Source organism: Callithrix jacchus, chromosome 5 (genome assembly GCF_049354715.1).
Source record: "Callithrix jacchus isolate 240 chromosome 5, calJac240_pri, whole genome shotgun sequence".
Classification (NCBI taxonomy): Eukaryota; Metazoa; Chordata; class Mammalia; order Primates; family Cebidae; genus Callithrix; species Callithrix jacchus.
The window spans coordinates 15253431-15278858 of record NC_133506.1 but is presented as its reverse complement, the minus strand read 5'-3'; the positions used below and the strand labels follow the sequence as shown (position 1 = coordinate 15278858).

The 25428-nt window shown below is 36.8% G+C and overlaps 1 long non-coding RNA gene across 1 annotated transcript in view; it reads right to left on the bottom strand.

Annotated features, from left to right (window-relative positions):
- LOC103792825 (uncharacterized) overlaps nt 1-10693 on the bottom strand; it is a 32451-nt gene extending 21758 nt beyond the window's left edge. Inside the window, exon 1 of the long non-coding RNA XR_013536334.1 lies at nt 10366-10693. This is a non-coding gene — a long non-coding RNA (uncharacterized LOC103792825). The remainder of the gene's footprint in view (nt 1-10365) is intronic.
- Between the last annotated feature and the right edge of the window lie 14735 nt (nt 10694-25428).

The following is a 25428-nucleotide window of genomic DNA, read 5'->3' as shown; positions in this document are numbered from 1 at the left end:
TAGAAGAGCACTTCAGAGCAACAGAGTTCTGTCATCAGAAATTGCACCAGTTCTGTTGACAGTGAGGAATTCGAGGGTGAGCGGATCTTGAGGTCAGGAGTTCGAGACCAGCCTGGCCAGCACAGTGAAGCCCTGTCTCTACTAAAAGTACAAATAATTAGCTGGGTGTGGTGGTGTGCGTCTCTTATCCCAACTACTCAGGAGGCTAAGGCAGGGGAATTGTGTCAACCTGAGAGCAGAGGTTGCAGTGAGCCAAGATCATGCCATTGCAGTCCAGCCTGGGAACAGTGCAAGACTCTGCCTCAAAAAAAAAAAAAAAAAAAAGAAGTGCTGATGTAGCAGTGAAGAAATAAAGTGCAAAAGAAGGTATCACTGAATTATGAACTGCAGGAAACAAGGACCATCCCATGGGCTGGGAGAACATAGGCAAAGTGTTGGTCTGATTAAAATGAGAACTGTAAAGGAGGGACCCTATGGAGCTAAAACTCAGACCTCTATAAAGGGGTGCTGGCAATTCATTTTGGAGAAGCGTCTCCATGGGGCTGGGACCCCAACCTCTGAGGAGGACCATTAGTAGTGAATGTTGGTGTTTCTGATCTCAGAGGAGAATTCTCATGGAATGAGAAGTTGGGTACATATGAAAGTTAATTCTAAAATGTAATACTGGGTCAGAAATAGACTGCTCACTGTAAACGAGAGGACAATAATAAATATATAGCTATTAATTAAATATATTTCACACATCCTCACATAATTAAGTGGGTCTCTTTTGTTGTATGTTAATTAAGTGATGTTGAGTGGCTTATCCATGTTACACAGGAAGTCACATGCTCCAAGCAGATGTAGAATTTCCTCTGTGTCTTATTTAGTAATCATATGATCCATTTCAGCATCATCTGATTTTAGACACTTGAAGAATTATAGTTTATTCACTTCCCTGTGTGTATGATCACCATGACAAAGAAACTTAAAGCAAGTGTAGGAAAATATGATTCTTTGAGGACAAGAAACAAAGATACAATTCAGTGACTCAATGATTGAATTTGATACCCTGTTACAAGTGGCAAATTCACTATCACTTAATTGCTATTTAAAAGAAATAGCATATTATTAGAATGATGATTAGCTTATGAAAAATGGAGAGACGACAGCCAGCTGAATATATGCATTCATTTTGACAAACATTTATTGAGTTCTTGCTGTTTTTCAGTCTCTGTACTAGATGGGTCAACAAAAAATTCGTTCTGCAAGTTGGAAGGTCAGCCAAGTTCTGGGCTTAGCCTTTATTTACAAGACAATAAACAAAGGTATATATGTTGCTGTTTGGCACTTGCCTTCTATATTACTCTAAATTTATATATAATGCATAAATATAGTATATATAATTTATATACATAAACCTATATTAGTTTTTATTATTATTAAATATTAATATTTTTTGAAACAGGATCTCACTCTGTCACCCAGGTTGGAGTTCAGTGGTGTGATCATGGCTCACTGCAGCCTCGATCTCCTGGGCTCAGGCGATCCTCCTATCTCAGCCCCCCAAGTAGCTGGGACCACAGGTGTGCACCATCAGGCCCCAGCTAATTTTTAAATTTTTCTATAGAGACGGTCTTGTTCTGTTGCTAAGGATGGTCTCAAACTTCTGAGCTCAAGCGATCCTCCTGCCTTGCCTTCCCAAAGTGCTGGTATTACAGGCGTGAGCCAATGCACCCAGAAATATCATTTTAAATATAGCTAGTATGCTATGTGAAGTAATAAAAAAATTACAAAAAAAAGAAATAGAAAAGATTTATGTCCTCTAGGAATTCATAGTAACTTGCAGTTATCTGAGTCATAATTATATTTGTATAATAAAGAATACTTTAAATAAATCGATGCATGAAGGGAGTACTAAAAAGATCCCACAGCATGCAGGATTTAACTGCGTAGTTATAACCTCTATCGCCATCTAGTGGCAACAATCTTAAAATCAGCTAGAACCAATCAGCAGGAAGGGATTCAGAACGCACCTGTCTGGGAGGAGTCAACCTTATCTCAAGAATCAAATGCCATCGAATGTGATTCTCTCTCTTTGTTCTTGGTCACTATGCAGTAGAATGAGTGACGTGGGTAGTTAATATATTAATCACAAGCTTTCTTATTTAGACTTTAAAAGAAGGTGTGAAAGCGAATATAAAACACGTCTATGCATTATTTCACTTGGTGAGAAACCTAAGTTATCTTCACTTTACGAACAATTTTCATTTTTCTCTTAGCACTTCAAAGGTATTTGTTGCTTCAGAAACAATGTTTATAACATCTTCTTTTAGATAAAAATATGAAAATTATCTATGATTGATTTTATTTAAACAATTTGAAGATGACAATTGAAGATGACATATTTCTGAGCTTTGTTTTCCTGCTTTTGCTGGCAATCAGAATAATGATAATCAGATTTAGTAAAAATAACCTGAAAAAATATAATAAGGACCAACTTTTACTTTTAAGATTATTTGGCATAATATCAAAAAGGCACACCAGTTAAACTTTGAAAGACATATGAGCCTTAACTCATTTTTGCAGCACAGGCCATGTAGCTGAGTAAGTTTCTATAATATCATTTTCTAATTTATCTTAAATTTATAAGCATGTGTATTGATCATTATAATTAAAATTATTGTTTTTTTGGTTTGACTAAATGACTCAAAATTGTTTTTAAATAAATATGCTGAGTATAAAACAGGAAGTATATGGGATATAAAATTATTTTTGCCTTGGCCTTAATGTTCGTTCATCACAGACGCATCATGTAGATTAAATAAAACAAGCTGCACATCTGCCCAGAGGAAAAGATGCAGAAATGTTCGGTTTGGATTTACAGGGGGAAGAGTTAAAATAAGCATACATCTCAACTCTTGGGACACGATCATTATTTTATACAAAGCCCCTCTGTTTTGTTACACTCTCCTCTCCTGCACTGTTTCACTCTCAATTTCATTCAGTTTCTTACTTAGTTTCACCTAAACTTTACTTAGGTTCTTCCCCTTACTGTTTCTATTTCTAGTTATTTGGGACTAGTGACTACATAGTATTCCTACTTTTTTGTTTCCATTTTTTCTAGTGATAGAACACCAGGTTGCCTCCTCTTGTTGGTACCACAGGTAATGTTTACATAAGCACCTTTGTATATGACCCTCCTGCAGGAATTTCCCTGGTTTATATTCTGAGGGTACTTTACAGGGATTTTACAGAATAATTTCTTAAAGTAATGATTTCTTTTCAGTATGTTGCACTGTCCAGACTTCTACCTGGAGTGCAGGAGGGCTTCCCATTTCCACACGGCCTTGCCAATACTTGATATATATGCCTGTGGGGGATTTTCTTTGCCAAATTCCTTATTGTTGCATCTCAATATTCTGATTTTCACCGTGGTAAAGTCTATATTTACATAGTTGTTAGCCATTTTTGTTCCTACTGTGAATGGCTTATTCATATAGTTTTCCCATTTTTCTTTTGGGTACCTACACTTTTCTCTATATCTTTTGATAAGATTTAGTATCTTAACATTTTTGAAAGAACATTTAGCTTCTCCCAAAAATTCTCTATGATGCCCTACACCAAACAGAACTCTCCATTTTGTTGGAGGCTAATTTTATTTGTGCCTTTTTAATTTTTTTAGTATTTCTTAAGAAATCATCGCCTACTCACACTCAGTTTTTCACATAGTGTGAGCAAGAAATCCAACTTTGTTTATCCAGTTTTAGTAACATTACATCTTCTAGTACAAAAGCCCTCATTTCCCCACTGATTGGAAGTACAACCAACTCTGCTCCAGGACACTGTTTTTTATTATTATGCCCTGTAGCAAGTCTTTGTTTCTGGTGAGACTGGATTTTATCTAGATCCCACCATTCCTACTCTAAGGGGAACTTGTCTAGCACAGAGCTTCTGTGCAAACAGCAGGGACATGGGTAGAGAGGCAGAGCCACCCAAGGAGTCATCATTCCCTGGCGACTAGGGGCATCCACACCAGCTTGAGCCCTGATTAGAATCTAAGATTACTAGCTTCAGGGAAGGGACCAAAACCAGAACGGGTAATGGCTAACCAAGGCTTGGCATTGTAATTAATAAAAAGGAACAGGCTTATGAAGTCTTCTAATCATTTTTCTTCTTTTATCTCATTTTTTAAAAATCTAGTCAAAGTAGGTTTTATCTTAGGGAAGGGAGCTATCCACAAATTTAACAAATGCTAAAATTAAAAGACCCTGAGCAATAAAAGATTGGAATCTTGGATATTTCCTCTAATTTTCATAAATGTTATCATAGTGCAAATGAATATTAGTTATAATATTATAAAAGGCCCAAATGTCATATAAACTCAGATTTAAATTACTTCTTTCTATAAATCATCAGTGCACTTCCCTTTTCTGGTTAGTTTTCTTTTTTCCTTTACTGTGCTTTTGTGTCAGTTATATTTTTTTGTAAAAATTATTTCTCTCTGCTCTCGCTTGTTTCTCTTCCCAGATTCAGCTGTTTCTTGCACATGCTATTTGCCCTGCCCTTCTGTAGGTTCCCTTCATATTTTCCTCCCCAAATCTACCACTTCTCTTCTCTTTCAAAATTATTAGTATTATTTTTTGAGACAGGTTTCACTCTGTCACCCAGGCTGGAATGCACTGGTGCCATCTCAGCTCACTGCATCTTCCACTTCCTGGGTTCAAGCAATCCAGCCTCAGTCTCCCGAGTAACTGGGACCACAGGTGCACCCCACTACGCTTGGCTAATTTTTGTATTTTTTGCTAGAGACAGGGTTTCACCACGTTGGCCAGGCTGGTCTTGAATTCCTGACCTCAAGTGCTATGTCCGCCTCAGCCTCCCAAAGTTCTGAGATTACAGGTGTAAGCCACCAGCTGGCCTCAAAATTATCTTTTTTCTTTTAAAATAATTACTCGGCTTTTGTAAATCCTAGTTCTTTTTTATTTACTGTATGACAACCCTTTTCAATCTGCATTTTTAATATCCATGCACTCATGCTTAGAGAGTAATGATTGGAAGATATGAATAAATGGGGGATGGTGTGTGGGAAGCTCTACTTAGACAACAATTCTAATTAACGAATGTAGAAGAAATGAAGGAAATGGAAAATCTTTCTAGGCAAATACCAGAAAAATAATGGTTGTAGGCTTGATCTGCTGATAAAATACTAAACTTTGTAGGCAAAAGTTTGAGAAGCTAAAGATATGCATAGTCTCAAAGTGTCTTCCCCAATAAAATACAAATGGAAAAACAATACCATTACAGTGTCGAACATGGCAGGAACCATCTTCACTAAGGGAACAAGGATAACATTGATAATATGATACATTTTCTTCATGAATCACCTCATAGGCTGCACTGAAAAAGATACAGCATTATGTCTGTGATATTCTTGCCAAAAATGCAGAACCTCAACCTAATCCTGAAAAAAAAAAATCACATCAGCCAAATGGAGGGACAGTCTATCTGCCAAGGTCATAAAAACAAGGATAGACTGAGAAAATGTTGTCTATTGGAAGACACCAAGTAGCTATTATAACTAAATGCAATGTAGGACCTTGGATTAGATTTGGGAACAGAAAAACAAACACTACTAGAAAAACTGGTGAACTTCCAATAAGGCAGCCTAGTTAATAATATTGTACCAATGTTAATATCTTTGTGTTGATGATTACAAGATGTTAACATCAGAGGAAACTGATGAGGAGCTATATAGAACTATACACATATTATTTTTACGTTTCTACAAGTCTAAAATTATTTAAAAATAAAACATGTATATATGTTTGCATGTATATATTTTTAACATGTTTTCTCTTGTATAGTTACCTTCTATTTATTTATTACTTCACTTAATATAAAGAAAAGGCTTCTCAGTTTTCAGGCACCTTCTTTGTGTGGTGGGTTGTTTGGTGCTGAACTCCACATTTGTGCTTTAAAAACGGCAGCAGCAGCAACAAAATAAAAGACTTACTGAGTATCTTATATAGTATGTGTAAATGTGTAGCATGTTTTCTTGCTCACATCAGAAATCTGAATGTTTATAGAGTGTTTACGGTCACCTTAATGTTCTATCAGTTTTTCAGAAATTGATTTTTAAAATGATTTTCAAAAAATTAGTATTCATCTCTCCCTAAGTGGGGCAAACTCCACCCTTCTATCCCCAGAAGTGACCAAATCTATCACAATGGTATTGTGGCTGTGGCTTTGTTGGGAGATTGCTGAGGCTGAGAATGAAACTGTAGATGCAGAGAGGACAGACACTTCCAGTAGTGAGAAAATTTTTACCTAATCCCCCAGTTGCACCCTGTGTTGTTAGGTGTTCTAGTATCAACTGCTGCACTTTGAGCAGCTTCCTTGCTCTCTAGCAGTTAAGCATCTCTCATTCAGCATCTCTGGAGGTCAGTAGTCCAATTAGGTAACAATTGGAGCATTGCTCTTGAATACAATTTATCTCTCTTATAAATGTGACAAGATGTAAATGTCTGCAGGGGTATTTCAGCAGGGGGAATTTTGTCCCTCAGGAAACATTTGTCAATATTTCAGATGTTTTTGGTTGTCAGGACTGGGGAGGTGGAAGTGGCATCTAGTGGGCAGAGGCCAAGGATGCTAATAAACATTTTACAATGCACAGGACAACCCACCACACAAAGAACTATCTGGTCCAAAATGTTTTTATTGCTGAGGTTGAAAATCCCCCAATACACTAACGGTGCAGTTTAGGTACTAGTTAAAGAACTATGCACAGGACAACCCACCACACAAAGAACTATCTGGTCCAAAATGTTCTTATTCTGAGGTTGAAAATCCCCCAATACACTAACGGTGCAGTTTAGGTACTAGTTAAAGAACTATGCACAGGACAACCCACCACACAAAGAACTATCTGGTCCAAAATGTTCTTATTCTGAGGTTGAAAATCCCCCAATACACTAACGGTGCAGTTTAGGTACTAGTTAAAGAACTATGCACAGGACAACCCACCACACAAAGAACTATCTGGTCCAAAATGTTCTTATTCTGAGGTTGAAAATCCCCCAATACACTAACGGTGCAGTTTAGGTACTAGTTAAAGAACTATGCACAGGACAACCCACCACACAAAGAACTATCTGGTCCAAAATGTTCTTATTCTGAGGTTGAAAATCCCCCAATACACTAACGGTGCAGTTTAGGTACTAGTTAAAGAACTATGCACAGGACAACCCACCACACAAAGAACTATCTGGTCCAAAATGTTCTTATTCTGAGGTTGAAAATCCCCCAATACACTAACGGCGTACTTTAGGTACTAGTTAAGGAACTACGCCTGAGACATTTAGTCCTTAGGGAAACCTGTTAGTATCATACATATAAAGCCTTCACACTACTAAGGTTCCTTTTAAGATGGTTTTGCTAAAGATACAAGCTGTTCCATTGACCCAGCCTAATTTTATTAAAATAATAATAATAATAATAATAAATAATGATTACATAGAGCTTTAAATTATACCAAGGTTTTCTCATGTGTTACCTCATTTGAACCTTGGGTGGGGATGCTCTCTCAGTGAGGTCATTCCAGGGTAAAGCCCATTAGTCATTTCTGGCGATATGTATGTAGGGGTCTTAGCAACAATCCCTGCTTACACAGAGGGCACAAGGGCATGTAAGTTGATTCTCAAAACCAGCCATCAAAAGTCCATTGTCCCCTGGAGTTAATAGACATAAAATGACCCTGGATTATATCTCTAATTAAGTTTTTGGCAGTAAACAAGAGAAAACCAAATTAGATTGTTGCTATGAAGAGGCACAACAATGTTGACTCTAATTTTTCCATTTTGAGAAAAGTCAAGTATAGAATTATGACTACTGTTAAGAAGGGAGCTGTTTTCCATCTCATTTGTGTGTGTGTGTGAGTGTGTAATGTAACTAAATTTATTAGACTGGGAGAGGAGCTTAAATTTTCCTAAAATCATCTTAATTTTTAATTATCATTCTAGTTTCTTCAGCTATCACTAAATGCTAATGATTTTCAAATGGATTTCTCCATTGCATGGAATCATGTTACCAATAGCCTGTAACAATCTCAAATTCAATGTCATCAAAACCCACTGAATGTCTCCCACTTCTTCCTAGAATTCTTTTCTTTTTCCTGTGAGCTGTACCTTGACAGTGCAGACCAACAGTGCATAAAACCTTAGACTGCTGAACAATTCTTTTTTGCTTTTTTGAGACACAGTATCCCTCTGTCACCCAGGCTGGAGTGCAGTGGCACAGTCTTGGCTCACTGCAGCCTCCACCTCCCAAGTTCAAGCAATGCTCTTGCCTCAGCCTCCTGAGTAGCTAGGATTAAAGGTGCCTATCACTACTCCTGGCTAATTTTTGTATTTTTGGTAGAGATGGGGTTTCACTATGTTGGTCAAGCTGGTCTGGAACTCCTGATTTCAAGCAATCCACCCACCTTGGCCTCCCAAAGTGTGGGGATTATAGGCATGAGCCACCAACCATGGCAAACAATTATTTTCTTTTATTGTCGTCCTAAAATTGACGAAAACTGATCTGGAAAATCTGGTTTTGTTTTTAGATTTTTATAATTTTTTTAATTATGGTAAAATATATATAACAAATTCTGCCATTTGAATAGCTTCTAAGTATACAATTCAGCACTATTAATTATACTGACAATGAGTTGCAGCTACCACCATTATCTAGTTGCAAAATTTTTGTATCACCCCAAATAGAAACTGTATGCCCATCAAATAATAACGTCTAATTTATTTTCCCTAGCCCTGGTAACCTCTAATCTACTTTCTGTCTTCATGAATTTGCCTGCTGTAGCTATTTCATAAAGGAGAACTCCTACAGTGTTTGTCCTCTTGTGTTTTCTGGTTTATTTCACTTAGCATAATGCTTTTAATGCTTTTGGCTTATTTTGCTTAGCATAATGCTTTTCATCCATGTTGTACCATGTATCCATTATTTCATTACTTTTATGCCAGAATAATAGTTCTTTATATATGTTCCTATTACAATAACTAAAATAATAAAACAAATAAAAACTCTGTCAATTCCAATTGCCTGGAGGATGTGGAGCAACTCAAATTTTTATCATTGCTCATGAGAATACAAACTGGTACTGCCTAGAGGCAGTTTTCTGTAAAGTTAAACGTGCCCTTACTATTTGACACAGAAATCCCATTCAAGTCAAATGAAAACCTAAATTCACACCAAACTCTCTATACAAATATATGTAGTAGCTTTACTCACAATTGCCAAAAACTAGAAATAAACTAAATGTTCCTTAACTAGAGAATAGATATACAAGCAAGGGAGTATACTCAGCAAACCACTGATACACACAGCAACATGGATGAATCTCAAATGCGTTATGTTATATGAAACAAGCCAAATTTAAAGGCTACATATTATGATTCCATTTATATGCCATTCTGGAAAACAAAACTATACCAACAAATAACAGATCGTAGTTGCCGGGAGTTAAAGATGGAAGGGGATTTGATGACATGATGCTAATAAAAATGAGAAACTTCTACAGGACAAATTGGCACATATCTTCAAAACATAAATGATATAGAATGGTGGGGTATGGAGAGAGGATCTGTTATTGCTTAAGTTTATAGACACATCAATCAAAAACAATGTGTCGACCTCAGAACCTGATCATATTAACAGTTAGAAGACATGTTTAAGACACTGGGGTGATTTGAATAGATGATGCATCAAATAACATTAAGCAATTTGGATTGAACCATCAGAGCCAATGACCAGATGATAACTTCAAAAACGGTCTCAGGTGGACTAAGTACTTTAGGCTTCGACTATTCTTAACAAATCCTAGTTGAAAATATAAAAGGCAGGCTTAGAAAATTCCTGTATAAAGACAAAGCCAAGCTTTAACATGATATTGAGGAGCTAAAGTGCTGGATTCAAGCAAAAAATCACATAAGAGAAAAAAATATAATCTTATATTCTAATTGGAAGAGCTGAGTAACACTGAATAATTTGTTCAACTTTCCCAAACCTGGGTGTCTCCTAATCTAATAGGTGGACTTAACTAGGCTTAAGTCTGTTGTAGGTAATAAGCTTACTTGGTTTTCTGAAGCGAAATGACTGTGTAGTCAAATTGGCAGCCAAAGTGTGGAGGTTACGCCAGTGGAAAGGGAAGTGAAAAGGGGCGGAGATGGTGGTTTGGGGAGCTGAAGGGACCGGGACCTCATAAGCAGCATTTAGTGGAGGCAAAAGAATGAACTGTGGTTGAAGAGATGGTCGTGGCTCAGCAGGCTGAGACAGAATCACAGGTGGAGGAGTAGAAAAAGGAAGGAGGACGAATGCTGTGGCTCATACCTGTAACACCAGTGCTTTGGGAGGCCAAGATGGGCGGATCATATAAGGTCAGGTGTTTGAGACCAGCCTGGCCAACATGGTGAAAAATCGTCTCTACCAAAAATACAAAAAATCAGCTACGTATGGTGTCAGGTAACTGTAATCCCAGCTACTCGGGAGGCTGAGACAGGAGAATCGCTTCAACTTGGGAGGCAGAGGTCGCAGTGAGCTGAGACCGTGCCACTGCACTCCAGCCTGGGCAACAGAGCGAGACTTCGTCTCAAAAAACAAACAAACAAAACAAACAAAAGAATAAAATAAAAAAAAGAGGGAAAGAAAAAGCAACAGAGATGTCTTTTGTGCTGATGTCAACGCTCCCGGGACGATTCTCCTCCCTTCTTACCATCAATTGCAGGAAGATAGGAAGATACATCATCTGTGGAGATAAAGCAAAACAAAACAAAAAAATCCCTTAAATCTTGAATAAATTTTGTTCATTTTACTAGATATATTACCAAGCTGATTTTATTTTTTAAGTCCTTATTTGTTAGTAATAAACTCTGAATTTTTTATTGTTGAAAAACTATTATGCCAAGAATTTGTTTTAAAATTTGTAGAAAAACAATGTAAAGGGAGATATTAAAAAAGCAAAAATAACAATATGACTAATTATTATTCCTTTTTAAAAATGTATAATAATTATGTCAATATAGTGTATAGTATATTTTGATACCTGTATACAATATGTAATGATCAAATCAAGGTAATTAACATATCTATTGCCTCAAATATTTATAATTTCTTTATGTTGAGAACATTCAAAATCCTCTTCTAGCTATTTGAAAACATACAATCTATTGTTAACTGTGTCACCCTACAGTGCTGTAGAACACGAGAACTCATTCCTCCTATCTACCTGTAATTCTGTGTACATTATCTCTCCCCTTCCTCTGTCCTTTACCTTTCCCAGCTTCTAATAACCACATTTCTATTCTCTGCTTCTACGATCTCAACTTTTTTTTAGCTCCCACATATGAGTGAGGAAATACGGTATTTATTTTTCTTGGCATATGCCTGACTTATTTCACTTAACATATGTTCTTCAGCTTATCCATGCCGCCTTGAATGACAGGATTTCGTTCTTCTTTATGGCTGAGCAGTATTCCATTGTGTATACATGCACCATATTTTCTTAATCTGTTGATGGACACTTAGATTGATTCCATATCTTGGCTATTGTGAATAGTGTTGCAATAAAGATGCAGGTACAGAAAACCTTGCTAATTATTAAACCTAGGTGATTACTAAAGGGGTTTTCTGGAATGTTCAAAGAAAACATACCTAATATATTTTTAGTTTTAATCATAGCCCTGAGAGATCATGACGATAGCTGTTATATCCATTTGTGGGGACAAAGGTGACTCCATCTTGGAGGCTAATCCACCATGTTGATTTCTGCTTGGCCCCAGTCCTGTGAATGCCTCCTGATTTCTACTTTATTTACTGCCCCTAATTTAAGAACATGTCATCTTTGATGTTATTGCACAAATTATACTCTATGACTCACACAGTATTCTTGCCTGTCTGGAGGGTTGCCTTTAATTGCATTGTACTGAGCATTCATACATTTCTGTATGGTATATTAATCCTAGGTCTGGGAGTAAACGTGCAGAGGTCTACCTGCCCTGCAGCTGCCCAAGACCATTGCTTCAGTCTGTAAGTTCCCCCAATAAAACATCTTTTATTAATAAACTAGAGTTGTTTGCCTGATTATTTGGTTTCTCCGCTCCTTCAGCATTTGGTGGTTGCTTTGTATAGATGGGCCTTTCACCAAACAGCATTTGAGGCAACTAGTATTGTTGAGCACCTCTCTATATGAGGTATGAAACAGTTTATTTTATTTAGCCATCACACACACACACAAAACAAGCTGGGTATAATGGATGCAAATGTTATTATACATGTCCACAATTCTCTGGGGATTAGCCACCTTCCAGAACCTCAGCTAATCTCTGCCTCAGCCACTTCCACACAATGCCCACTCTGCTCTGGCTTATGCACACCTCCTGGGCCTGATGGTTACTTGTCCCATGAATGCTGGAACTTCCCTCTTGGCCACCACAAAGCAGCCAGGCAGACCCATCTAGAGTTCTGACTCCTCCAGCCACTCGAGGACTTCCAGGGAATGTCACACCATAGGACTTGGCATATGTCATTCCAAGAGGCAGCTGAAGGGGCTAAAGGATGTCACTAGGTGGTGCATGGATGTAAAGCAATGGATGCAAACTCTGGCCAGTGGGAAAGAGGAGATGTGTGAAGCTCAGCCAACTATATGCCCTTTTCCTGCTTTGATGCATGGATTCCCTTTTTAGACACCCAGGAAATCCTGTGCCAAGAGGATACAGCTGCTGGTCACCACAGCTCTCTATATCCTTTTGCCTCATGTTTCTTCTTTCCCTTACTTGCTGCTCCAGATTTTTGCCCTACTACTGCCCAATTAAATATTGATGATTTCAACCTGCCCATAGGCTTTGTTTTCTAGGGAATGTAGACTAAAATGGTTGGCATTGATATTCCCATTTTACAGATGGGGATCAGGTTAGTGAAACTCAGGGAAGCTGAGTCACATAAATAGCAAGGGCAGGCCAACCCAGCCCAAATCCTTAGGTCTGTCTGGCTTTCCTCACCATCCCATACTATATCTGCACCCAAGACAAAAAAGTTATGCCTTTCTTAAGGCCATAGAGTGACAAAGACATGATTAGTATGGTAATGTTCTGAAGCCTTTCCATCACCTCAGAAAGCACACTTACATATACAACGGGCAAACTTAAAAATGGTAATGCCGTTAATACATTCAGAAAGCACATGAAATCCACTAATATATTTCAGGAGGAAAAAAAGGCTTTAATTAGGCAGATATCCAAAACCAAACACAAGAATCTGTAATGTTCCCAAGGATTTTAATCTTGTCACATTCTCCTCCTCGGCCCCAATTGTCTCTGCCAAATACTCCATTACCAAAATTAGATTAGCCATGTTTAAATATAGCATAGAAGCATTTTCCTTGAATATATATACAATTCAATCCAGAAACATCATGCGGTTCTGGTTATAAATTGCAGGCTTCTACTTTATTACTTTGTTAATTATATTTATGTAATCATTTTAAAATCAGTAATACACTTACAAGTCCCCAAAGAATATGCATTTTAAAGTCTCCATCTTATCTTGATCCCCACTCTCCTGCATCCCTAAAATACTGTTGTATATCCTTCTAGAAAGAAAGATTAAGTTGGCTGCTTGGAATCCACTCACTTTTTTTTTTTAGGGACATACCCCCAGGAGAAAGGCAGAGAATCTGGTCTAATTTCTAAGTTATCTGGACCTCAAGATAAATAAACTTAACAGATATTTGTAGGAGGAAGTGGCATTGTCTCTGGAAGGCCATTAGAAGGTAGTCCTGGCTTAGGATAGCCCATAGAACCCAGAATCACTGAGGCCGAGGGAGCTTCCATAGGTTGGGCCTGGGCAGTACGCAGGTCTGTAGTGGAAATGCTTCACTGTTCTGTGACCTTCACCAAAAGAATGGCCTTCTAGGTGACAGCACCGGTGCAGCCAGCATGACTTCCCAGGCCTCTCTGCTGCATCTGAGCATTTTGATTGCATAGGACCTTGCCATTCTGAAATAAAGCATGCTATAGGGAAATGTATCTCTGATTCATGATAATATGTGTGTTACCCAGACTCCTAAAGGATATCTATGCATATACGTACATACTTTTATTCTTTTTTTTTTTTTAACCCAGTCTTGCTCTGTTGCCAGGCTGGAGGGCAGTGTCAGGATCTTGGCTCACTGCAACCTCCGCCTCCCAGGTTCAAGCATTCCCCTGCCTGAGCCTCCCGAGTAGCTGGGACTACAGGCGCACACTACCACGCCTGGCTAATTTTTTGTATTTTTTTAGTGGAGACAGGGTTTCACTATGTGGGCCAGGATGGTCGATCTTCAGACCTCGTGATCCACCCACCTCGGCCTCCCAAAGTTCGGGGATTACAGGCATGAGCCACTGTGCTTGGCTCATACTTGTATTCTTTTCCTAGCCCTTTTTACACCAGTGATGGTATAGTATAAATATTGTTCTATAATTTGATTTTTTCCTGATTATTTGAAAATCTTTTAAAAAAACAAAAGGAGAGTGAATCACATAATACTACCAAAATATTTGTCCTTGTGCTTTTAATATATTTTGCTTTAAGTTTGGGGGGAAATGAGGTGAATACAAACTTTATTAGCAAAGATGCATAAAAACATTGCTTATAGAGGCATACATTGAAACAATCTACATGAAGCACCATTGCTATGAAGCACCACAGCTGTCAAAATTAAGATGCGTATTTCCTCGAAGTCAGCAATTCTAATTCTAGAAAACTGTTCTACAGATGTATTTACAAATAAACAAAACAGTGTATGTACAAGATTATTCATTGCAACACTGTTTACAGGAGTAAAAGCTTAGAAACTACCTAATTGCCATCAATGGAATATTGATTCAATTACACATAAATACATAGAAGTCATTAAAAAATGAGGAAGCTCTTTGTGTCCTGATATAGAAATGTCTACAAACTGAGCTGGGTGTGGTGGCTTACACCTGTAATCTCAGTATTTTGGGAGGCTGAGGCGGGTAGATCACCTACGGTCAGCCTCAGGTTTGAGGTTTGAGCCTCAGGTTTGAGACCAGCCTGGCCACTATGGTGAAACCCTGTCTCTACTAAAAATACACAAAATTTGCCTGACATGATGGTACATGCCTGTAGTCCCAGCTACTCAGGAGGCTGAGGCAGGAGAATCATTTGAACTCAGGAGGCAGAGTTTGCAGTGAGCTGAGATTGTGTCACTGCATTCCAGCCTGGGCGACAGAGACTCTGTCTCAAAAAAAGAAAAGAAATGTCTACAAACTGTATTAGCTACAGCACACACTATAATGCTTTTATTAACCGGGGGGAAACCTTTTCATGAATCACTAGCAAACTGTTGGTGCATATCCTTCAAGTATTTTTTCTTCCTGATTAAATATACTCATATATTTTTCCAATATGGTATCACACTAAATGTGCTATTTTATAACCTATTTATTATAATTTCCTAAATGATCAACATTATATCACGTTACTAAACTTCAACAACACGAATTTCAAATACTTTAATTAAAGTAAAATACAAATATTGGAACGTATACAAACCACAAGCATGTAGCTTAATAAATTATCAGAGTAAACAAACCCACTTCAGAACATGATGATAACCCTACGTCCTCTCTCTCAACTTGTTCATGAATTCACAGTATTTGAAATAGAATCCCATAGTAACAAGTGGGAGTGTTCTACAGATATTCTAAATCTTCTGTTTTGAAGACTGAAAAATAGTTTTCATTATCAATAGACGGTGAGCTACGACTGACATTTCCATCAATAAATTAACTGCAACTTATTTTACTATGCTCTTCTTACTAAAACCTCAGCTGATCATTTGCAAATCTAAATTTATGAGGTGTCTATGACATGACATATGTGAAACTGAAGTTATCCATATAAACACACATTACTAAAAGTTATAAAGGCCTGTAATTAATTAAAGCCACAAATAATATTCAAATACTGTTTATATGGTTGACACTGGGTTATATGCTGCACCTGCAAACTTCATTATTTACTACAACCTCAACAAGGACATTCCTAAGTTACCTAAAAGATAGTGATTTGAAGGAAGTAATTTTTAAAAAAGGTCTAAATGATGTTTTAAAAAACAGTACATTTTGTAAAGATCATATTTCTTGGAAACCTACTAGTCCATGGAAAGTTGACAGGTGTATTATTGAAGAAAAAAATTAAGCAAAAGAAAAAAAACCTAGGAAATCATCAGAAATACAAGTAAAATTTGCCAAATTGCTACACATAATTGCTCTTGTTATTACGTCATAATTCACCTTTATAAATGGTGTGGTCTATCTATGTACGACAGGAAGCCCATGGGGCTCATCTTTCCAGACTTCAACTTGGCTACTGAAGTCAAGTCCGTTTTGTCTCCGTTAGTCTCGTCTCTCCCATCTTTGAGTGAGTGTGTAACTTCAGCGGCTCTTGTTGAAGAACAGAGGAACAAGAGGCCAACGTCTAAGAAAAGTGTTATGATTTTTAGGGGTGTGTGTGTGTGTATGTTTGTGTGTGTGTGTGTGCATGCATGCATTAGAGAAAGACTTAAGAGCAGCTTTGATGTGTAGGAAAAGAAATATAATTTTATTTTATTTATTTCCTTATTTTAAGAAGCACTATGTGGCTTAAGTACTTTCAAAGGACTTGAGAAATCCAAATATTTTGAGATTACTTTCGAGTGTGGCACTGTATTCTTCTTGCATCAGGATGAAACCACATGGTTTATACTTTTTTATGCATCATGAATGCAAAATCTATGCTTTAATACCTAAGCAGCATTTACCAACAAATTGATGTATGCTGGTTAAATATTTAAATTCAGCATGCATTGTCATATTTAGGATTTCATGTTTATAAAACACTAAAGAAACCCTCTTGAAACTTTGAATGAAAACACAGTTTTAAATTAACGAAACACTTTATTTTACAAATTAAAATTGAAGAAGTGTTTGATAGTGAAATATGTTCAGGGAACACTAATTTATAGTCTCATTCTATTTATACAGATATGCTAATACAAAAATTATTAATTGATTAAACAACTTTAGCTCACTCTATTTGAGTGTTTCTAAGTGTTAGCATACTTAATATATTTTTCTTTACAACCTGCAGATACTATATCCAATTCTTCAGTAGTCCTCCATTTTTAGATATTTTACCACTCAAAAAAAACTTGCAATCTTACCCAACTCTTCCATAGAATTCATTGCCTGAGACTTGCATATTCTTGATATCAGAACCCAAAGAAGCCAGAAAAATAAAGAAAAATTAAGGCTCATTTCTAGTCATTAACATAATGCAAAAATCTTAGACCAAATATTGGCAAACTGAATCCAAGAATTTATAAAAGGGATACAGCATCATAACTAAACTGCTATTCACACCTCCTTTTCTTTGGGATAAAAGGTTACTTTAATGTTAAAATGTCTGCTAACATAATTCAACACAGTAACCATTTGAAGGAAAAAATAGAATATGTTTAAAAGGTGCAGAAACAGTGTTTGATACTAAGTCAACACTTATTCCCGACAATAATTCTAGGGATCAACGAGAATTGCTTAATCTGATTAAAGAGTATCTATGAAAAACCTGCAGTAAATGTCATACTTAACATCAAAACATTGAAAATATTGCCTTAGATGTAAACAACTAGACAATAATGCCCCTACCGCCTTTTCTAGTCAACTTTGTACTAGAAGTTTTAAAGCAATAAGGGAAGAATAAGAACTCAAAGGTATAGAGATGGGGAAGGAAGCCTCATTATTCATTTAGAATACATTTGTGTATGTAAAGAATTTAAAAGAGGCTTGTATAACAAGTTGCCACAAACCTAATGGCTTAAAAACCACATATTTATAATCTCTTTGTTTCTATGAACCACAAGCCAAGGAGCAATATAACAGGGTTCTCTGCTCATGACTTGAGTTGACCTGGGTGTTCTCATCTGGAGCTCAGGGGCCTTTTCCACGCTCATTCAGGTTGTTGGCAGAAATCTGTTTCTTGTGGTTGTAGGACTGAGGTCCTCAGCTGTTGGAGGCCATCTCCTCTATAGCAGTTCACCGCCTGGCTGCTTGCTTTTTCGAGGTTAGCAGAAGTTCTTTTTTCAGGAAAAGCCCAGTTCCTCCTTAAGAGCTCTCAACTGGTTAGGCCAGGCCTGTCCAGAATAAGCCCCCTGTTGATTAGCTCAGCTGATTCAAGACCTTAATCACTTCTGCAAAATCCTTTTATCTTTGCCACGCAACTAAACCTATTATTCACGGAGTGATATTCCATCATACTCACAGGCCCTGAACGCAGGTAAAGGGAGTGTCCACCAGAGGGCAGAAATCTTAGGAATAATCTTAGAACTCTTGGCCACAAAGCTTCAGAAAAATTTTTAAGAATTAGTAAGAGTTTAGCAAGTTTAGTGTTTACAAAACTTATATACAAAAACATTTGTATTTTTATGTACCAGAAATAGAGTTAAAAAATGATAAAAGACCATTTAAAATAGAATTAAAAATTGAATAATTAGTAGTTAATATGATAAATAATTGTATAATCTATATAGAGAAAATATAAAACTTTAATAAAAGACATTAAATAAGGTGTATTAAAAGGAAAATGCTACCTTAATTTATATAACCAATGTAACCCCAATAAATCTAATAAGCAATTTTTGTTTGTTTGATTTTAGGATTGGCTAAAATGAAATAATTCTAAAATGTATATGAAAAAATAGAAAAACAAGAACACCCAAGCAACTAATAAAAAAGATAGACAAAGGGGTACAATTTTATCTATCAAGATATAAAGGTGGACCATGAACTATACTAATTAAAACAGTACAGTGTCAGTACAGGAAAGACAGACAATGAAACAGAGCGGACAACTCAGAAATTGAATTACCTATGTACCAATAGACTATGGCAGAGTAGCAGATTACTAGGGAAAGTTAATACCGTTCATTAAGTGTTTCTAGGCCAGTTTGGCACTCATTTGAGAAAAGTTAAATTCCTACCTCACAGTATTAAAAAACTAAAGAGGGTAAACACCTAAAAAAATAAAAACATAATTGGAAAACTTTTAGAGATAAGATAGGAAAAGTAGCTTTCTAGCTACATAAATTCTTAAACAGGACACAAAAGGTACTAACAAAAAGAAAAGTATAGGTAAATGCATAAAAACTTTAAGAAATTGTATTAATCAAGATGATACCATAAAATTAATGAAAAATCTAAATGTAACTGCCAAAGGATTAATTTCCAAAATATACAAAGAAACACGACAAATCAATAAAAAAAGACAACCCAGTAGAAAAAAAATTGAGAATAAAAATTACCTAGCCCTTTATTAAAGACAAGAAATTAGTCAATAAACATTTGTAGATTACCAATCTTGTTAGTGATCAGAAAACTAGATTAAAATCTCAGTAAGATGTAGACCCACTGGATTGGTAGATATAAGGTCTGACAATAGTAAATATTGGAGAAGATGTCGGTTAATAGGGATTCTCATAGACTGCGCATAAGAGTACCATTTGGCCAGGCGCAGTGGCTCACGCCTGTAATGCCAGCACTTTGGGAGGCTGAGGCGAATGGATCACAATGTCAGGGGTTCGATACCAGCCTGGCCAAGATGTTGAAACCTCAACTCTACTAAAAATAGAAAAATTAGCTGGGCGTGGTGGCATGCGCCTTAATCCCAGCTACTCAGGAGGCTGACGCAGGACCTGGAGGCGGAGGTTGCAGTGAGCTGAGATCGTGCCATTGCATTCCTTCCTGAGTGACAGAGTGAGACTCTGTCTCAAAAAAAAAAAGGTATCGTTTGGAAAACAATTTAATGCTATCTGGTAAAGCTGAAAATACACGTACACCAGGATTTAGTATTTCAATCCTCTATATATAATATAGAGCAACTGGTCCACATCTGTCTCAAGGTTCATGTACTATGATGGTCATAGTGGCATTGTCTTTGGTAGTCTCAACTTAGAAACAACCTAGGCTGGGCACGGTGGCTCACTCCTATAATTCCAGCACTTTGGGAGGCCAAGGTGCTTGAACCCAGAAGGTGGAGGTTGCAGTGACCCGGGATTGTGCCATTGCACTCCAGCCTGGGTAACAAGAGCGAACTCTGTCTCAAAAAAAAAAAAAAGAAAAAGAAAAAGAAAGAAAGAAATGACCTAAACATCAATCTGCATTAAATTGGACACATAAATCATGTTTTGCTCATACAATGCAATAGAACACAGCAACTTAAAAGAAGAAACTAGTTATATTCAATCAAATGCATAAGTCTCACAGACATAACGCTGAATGAGAGAAGCAAGATGATAAAGAAAATCTGATGAAAGTATAATATTCATCTAAAAAGCCTATTCATATAAAATATGAGACTGATAATACTCTAATATTAGTGATATATGCATAGATAGAAAAACTATAAATGTGGGTAGGAAAATACATGCCACATAAGTTGAGACAGAGATTACCTCTGGAGGAACTGGAGAGTGTTGTGACTGGGGAGGGACATGTGAGGGGTTTCAGTGGTGCTGGTAGTGCTCCGTTTCTTCATCTGTGTGATTTTACATGTGTGCAAATATTTGTGTATAGTACAAGGTTTCTATTGAAATTTTAGCTTTTTATTGTGGGATGCTGTCCAGTGCATTCTAGCATATTTAGCAGCATCTTTGGTCTCTACCCACTAGATGCCAGTAACATTTCATCCACTTCAAGTTCTGACAACCAAAATATCAGCAGACATTGCCAAATGTCCCCTGGGGAACAAGGTCCCCTCCCACTCTTCCTTGAGAACCACTGGTGTTCTCTAATGAAAATCTCTAATATAATCCAAGAATGGTTGTTACTCATTCACAATAGCCAACGTGATTTTGACTTGAGCCTCCCACATTTTAGAAGAAGTGAAAAGTGTTAGGACATTTCTGTAGTTTGCCACAGGAGCATTGGCTGCTGCTTCTGCAAACCCTAGTGTTAGGACATTTCTGTAGTTTGCCACAGGAGCATTTGCTGCTGCTTCTGCAAATCCTAGCTTTGAGATTGCTTTCATTCCCCAGTTCCTTTACTCAGTAATAGTTTCACAGGCCACTAGTTAATGGGGAAGAATTTTTAATCCCCTTCAAAGATTTGATGAAAAATTTCCCTGTACATGGCGTAAAATAAGACCAATAGAGAAAGTTCTATTTTCAAATCAAACATTTTAAAACTAGCCTAATATTCCTGGCCCTTTGGTCTAGGAAAACACTATGTTTAAGTTAGTTAGATTTATATTCTCTTTTATTGATTAAAAAAAGGTAGGAGCTGAAAAGTTGACAACACAGTGCATGTTTTGTATTACAGATGTTTTAAAGCACATTGTCTTTTATGTAAGTGCATTTTGAAAAAAAACAATGTTATGATTCATTAGGGTTTAGGCAGTGCCGTAAATCTGCCATGGAACATAGGAAAAGCGTCATTTAGTTATGTTGGAAAGAAGACCATTGCCACAGCCCAACCACCTGTACCAAATTGAGTTATTTAAAAACTCAAGGGGTGTGTGCGTGTGTGCGTGCATGTGCACAGCAACATATACAAGCAGTGACACCAGTAACATTTAATGTAGCAAAATAATTCACTTGATAACATGTGTGTTCTTTAGTTATGTTTTCTTAAAAAAGATGTTAAAGAAATAAATTTAGTAAGTGCCTAAAAGCATAGGATTGGATGAAGTGTAGAATTTTTAAACAAGTCTAGTGTGCTACTTTTAAAGTTGATATATATGCAATACATACAATCCTATATTCATATATTTTATAAATGTATTTTTGAGTTTTTAGTTGATCCCATTAACATTTAGAATAAGTAAAGAGTAAGTATTTTGTTGGCCGGGCGTGGTGGCTCAAACCTGTAATCGCAGCACTTTGGGAGGCCGAGGCGGGTGGATCACGAGGTCAAGAGATCGAGACCATCCTGGTCATCATGGTGAAACTCCGTCTCCACTAAAAATACAAAAAATTAGCTGGGCACGGTGGCGCGTGCCTGTAGTCCCAGCTACTCAGGAGGCTGAGGCAGGAGAATTGCCTGAACCCAGGAGGCGGAGGTTACGGTGAGCCGAGATCGCGCCATTGCACTCCAGCCTGGGTAACAACAGCGAAACTCCGTCTCAAAAAAAAAAAAAGAGTAAGTATTTTGTTAAATGGTAGTATATTATTATCAGTGTTTACAGTGTGGTGCTGGAATTATCTTGTAGTAGCTTGCAATAACCAATTGATAAGCTTTCAAAATTTTACTAGCTGGTAGATATCAAGTTGGTAGTCTGAAAGCAGTCATAGCGGGAATAGTTAGACCACAGAAGCCAGCAAACTTAACAAATCAGGGCTCCCCAGCCTCAGAAACATGCGTTGTCAAGCATTAGACAGCATGCCACTGGCACTTGGACTAAATGGTGTCATATATACTCTATTCTACTATATTAGAAGTTTAAAGTATATTTATGCTTTTGTAGTAAAATTTGATAATAATTTATGTGAAATATGGACTTGTAGTTACCTTTTAGTTCTGCTTTCTCTTACAGAATCCATCTTAACTGCTTTCCCAGCTTCTATCAAGAACATAAAAATTACTGCCTAGCAATTATCCCAATGTATTTTATTAAAACCCAAAATATTAAATTCTTGGCCTGTATTATCTAAAACGTTAGTGTTTACTTGTAACTAATTTTGGATTTCAAAATTTTACATGAAGACAAAGGGAGAGCAGCTTGAAATAGGGATAAGATACCAAGTTAGAAATATAAAATTACCTTGATTAACTGATGAACTGTTGTTTTCTACCTTCAGTGAAATATAAACAAATGAAGTTTAAAAATACATGATATAAGTACATTAAAAGATATTTGGTTCAAATATCAATCAATGTTTTCTAAAATGAGATCTGTAAAGTAGAGTGAATTCTTGGTAGACATGAAAGAACCACGGTTTAGTTAACGTTTTGCTGCCTTGCAGCAAAGCAGTAAACACAATGGATCTCTTTGTTCCTTTCCGGTTTCTTCTCTTCAGTAAAAATAAATCTTAACTAAATCCATTAAGTACATAAATATAGTTCCTGGTGTCCCAGTCTCCAAATGTCAAAAGACAAGAACAGATATATTTTCATCATAAATATTGTTTAGTTGTTTTTTTGTTTTCAGATTGAGAGTTAAACTTTAAGGTTCTTATATTTTCTTATCAGGCCATTTTCCCCACTTGAAATTTTCTCTGCCTGTCATTTTTACCTGTTAGTTACCTACTGATAAAAAAACAACAACAACTACAGCCAAATTAAGTTTAAAGGAGTTTGAGGAATGAACTATCCGTGAATCCTGCAGCCCCCAGAATCACAGAAGATTCATAGAGACTCCTGCGTAGCCATGTAATGGAAGAAGATTCATAGACAAGAAAAGGAAAGTGACATGCAGAGATCAGCAGGGAGGTACAGAAACAGCTGGATTGGTTACAGTTTGCCATTTGCCTTCTTTCAACACAGTTTGAACTTAGCAGCCTGTGAGTGGTTGAAGTATGGCTGCTGGGATTGGCCAAGACTCAGTTATAGACACATACTCCTAAGTTAAGTTTTCAGTCTTGTCTGACTATTAAGCTAGGTTGCATTTCATCCACAAGGACTCAAACGTAGAAGTATGGAGTCCTTCTCAGGCCATATTTAGGTTTTTTTTTAATGATTCCTCCTTTTGGTCATTTTCTCAATTTTGAGAGAATGAGCAAAACCTTAGTTATTGATTCCCTAACACCATGGTAAATGTATTCATATGGTCTTGAAACCCTCCGGGAAACAGTAGAACAGTGGACTTTCTAAGGAGGGAACAAGGACTGAGTAGAGGATGCATCTTTTTGCTGGAATGTTCTGTTTATAGGAGAAAAACAAAAACCGGTCTGTTCTAGGATCTATTCCCTTAAATCCTTAGTTTGATTATGTCATATTTAGCACAAGTGATTCCATTTTATTTTGGTTTGCTCTACTGGGGCCTAGTGCATGAGCTCTGTCCAAAACAATGGCTTTCCATAATTTTGTTTTTAAAAAATTCCCCTTTTTTGAGCAGGTTCTCACTTAGGTGAGAGTGTGACCAAAATGTAGGCCTTAGTGCCACTCTCAGTTACCATCATTTTGGGTTTCCAGTCTCAGCATGTCATTCACAGGTTATGGTTTCCTCTTTCACACTTTGTCATTCCAGTTGAAGAAAGACCATTTGACATTCTAGAGATGGCTGCATGCAAGCATTTGAAATCTTTGAAGGAATACAGCACACTAGGGAGACTATTACTGTGACTATCAGGAGGATAATAGCGATAGTTTGGAGTATGCTCCTTATCCAGGGTCCCTATGAACCACACCACCTAAAATTAAGGAGATTAAAGAAAGAGCTACATGAAGAGTCTACTCACATGATTATGTGGTCTTTTCATTAATCTCCTAGAACTGAAGTTTTAGAATTGACATTTGTTGTATTTCTCACAGGCCACAAGTGTCAGCAGCTGCACAGATACTTTTCTGTTTAGCCAATTCTATCACTTAGCATAACTTTCAAAAGAGAATGTAAAGTCTGTTGTGTGATCATAACCTTTACAGTAGAATCTGCTATGGAGCCTATTATGAGGGATACATTTTTAATTATTGCTTTTTTTATTACAAAACCATGGAAACAGGACCTAACAAATGATTACTTGCTAGAAGAGCAGAGGTCTCCTGACAACGTTCTTTTTAACTCATGAAGTGGGTTAATAAGAGTTTTGACTGATTATGAGGCAACATATGTACCATAAAACTTTCTCACCTACAATGGGTCTTCATTTTTTATCTACCAAAATAAAAGATTATTCATGGATAAGGCTGGCTGTAAAATCCTTCACAAATAAAAGTATAGTTCAGATCATTTCACCTGGTTTGGCTTTGCTTGATTTTTTTAAATTATGTGGCAAATTTCCTAAAGCCGTTTTATAGCTTCAGTGTTTCATATGTTACATAGGAAGGCTTTGCCCACTAGATGGTTATATAATTATTTTCCAAACACTTTTCCAAGAGCATTTTAAATTTTGTGCTCTTCATTAGTGGATCTAGAACTTACTTTGGACATAGATTAATGTAGAGATATACTTTTTTTCCCATGGATTAAGAGGAAATTGTTCTAACATCATTGTATATTAGTCTAACTTCTCCCACTGGTTTGAAATGTCATGTGTGGATATTATTATATTCATCAATATTTAGTTCCCATGGCACACCATCTTTCCTTTCTGTTAGGCGAGGTCTTATGATTAGTTCTTGCCAATGGCCTTTGAGCTGGATTAGTAGGTGTTACTTGCAGACTAAGAAGGCAAAAAGCTTCTTGTAGCATTTATATTTCTCT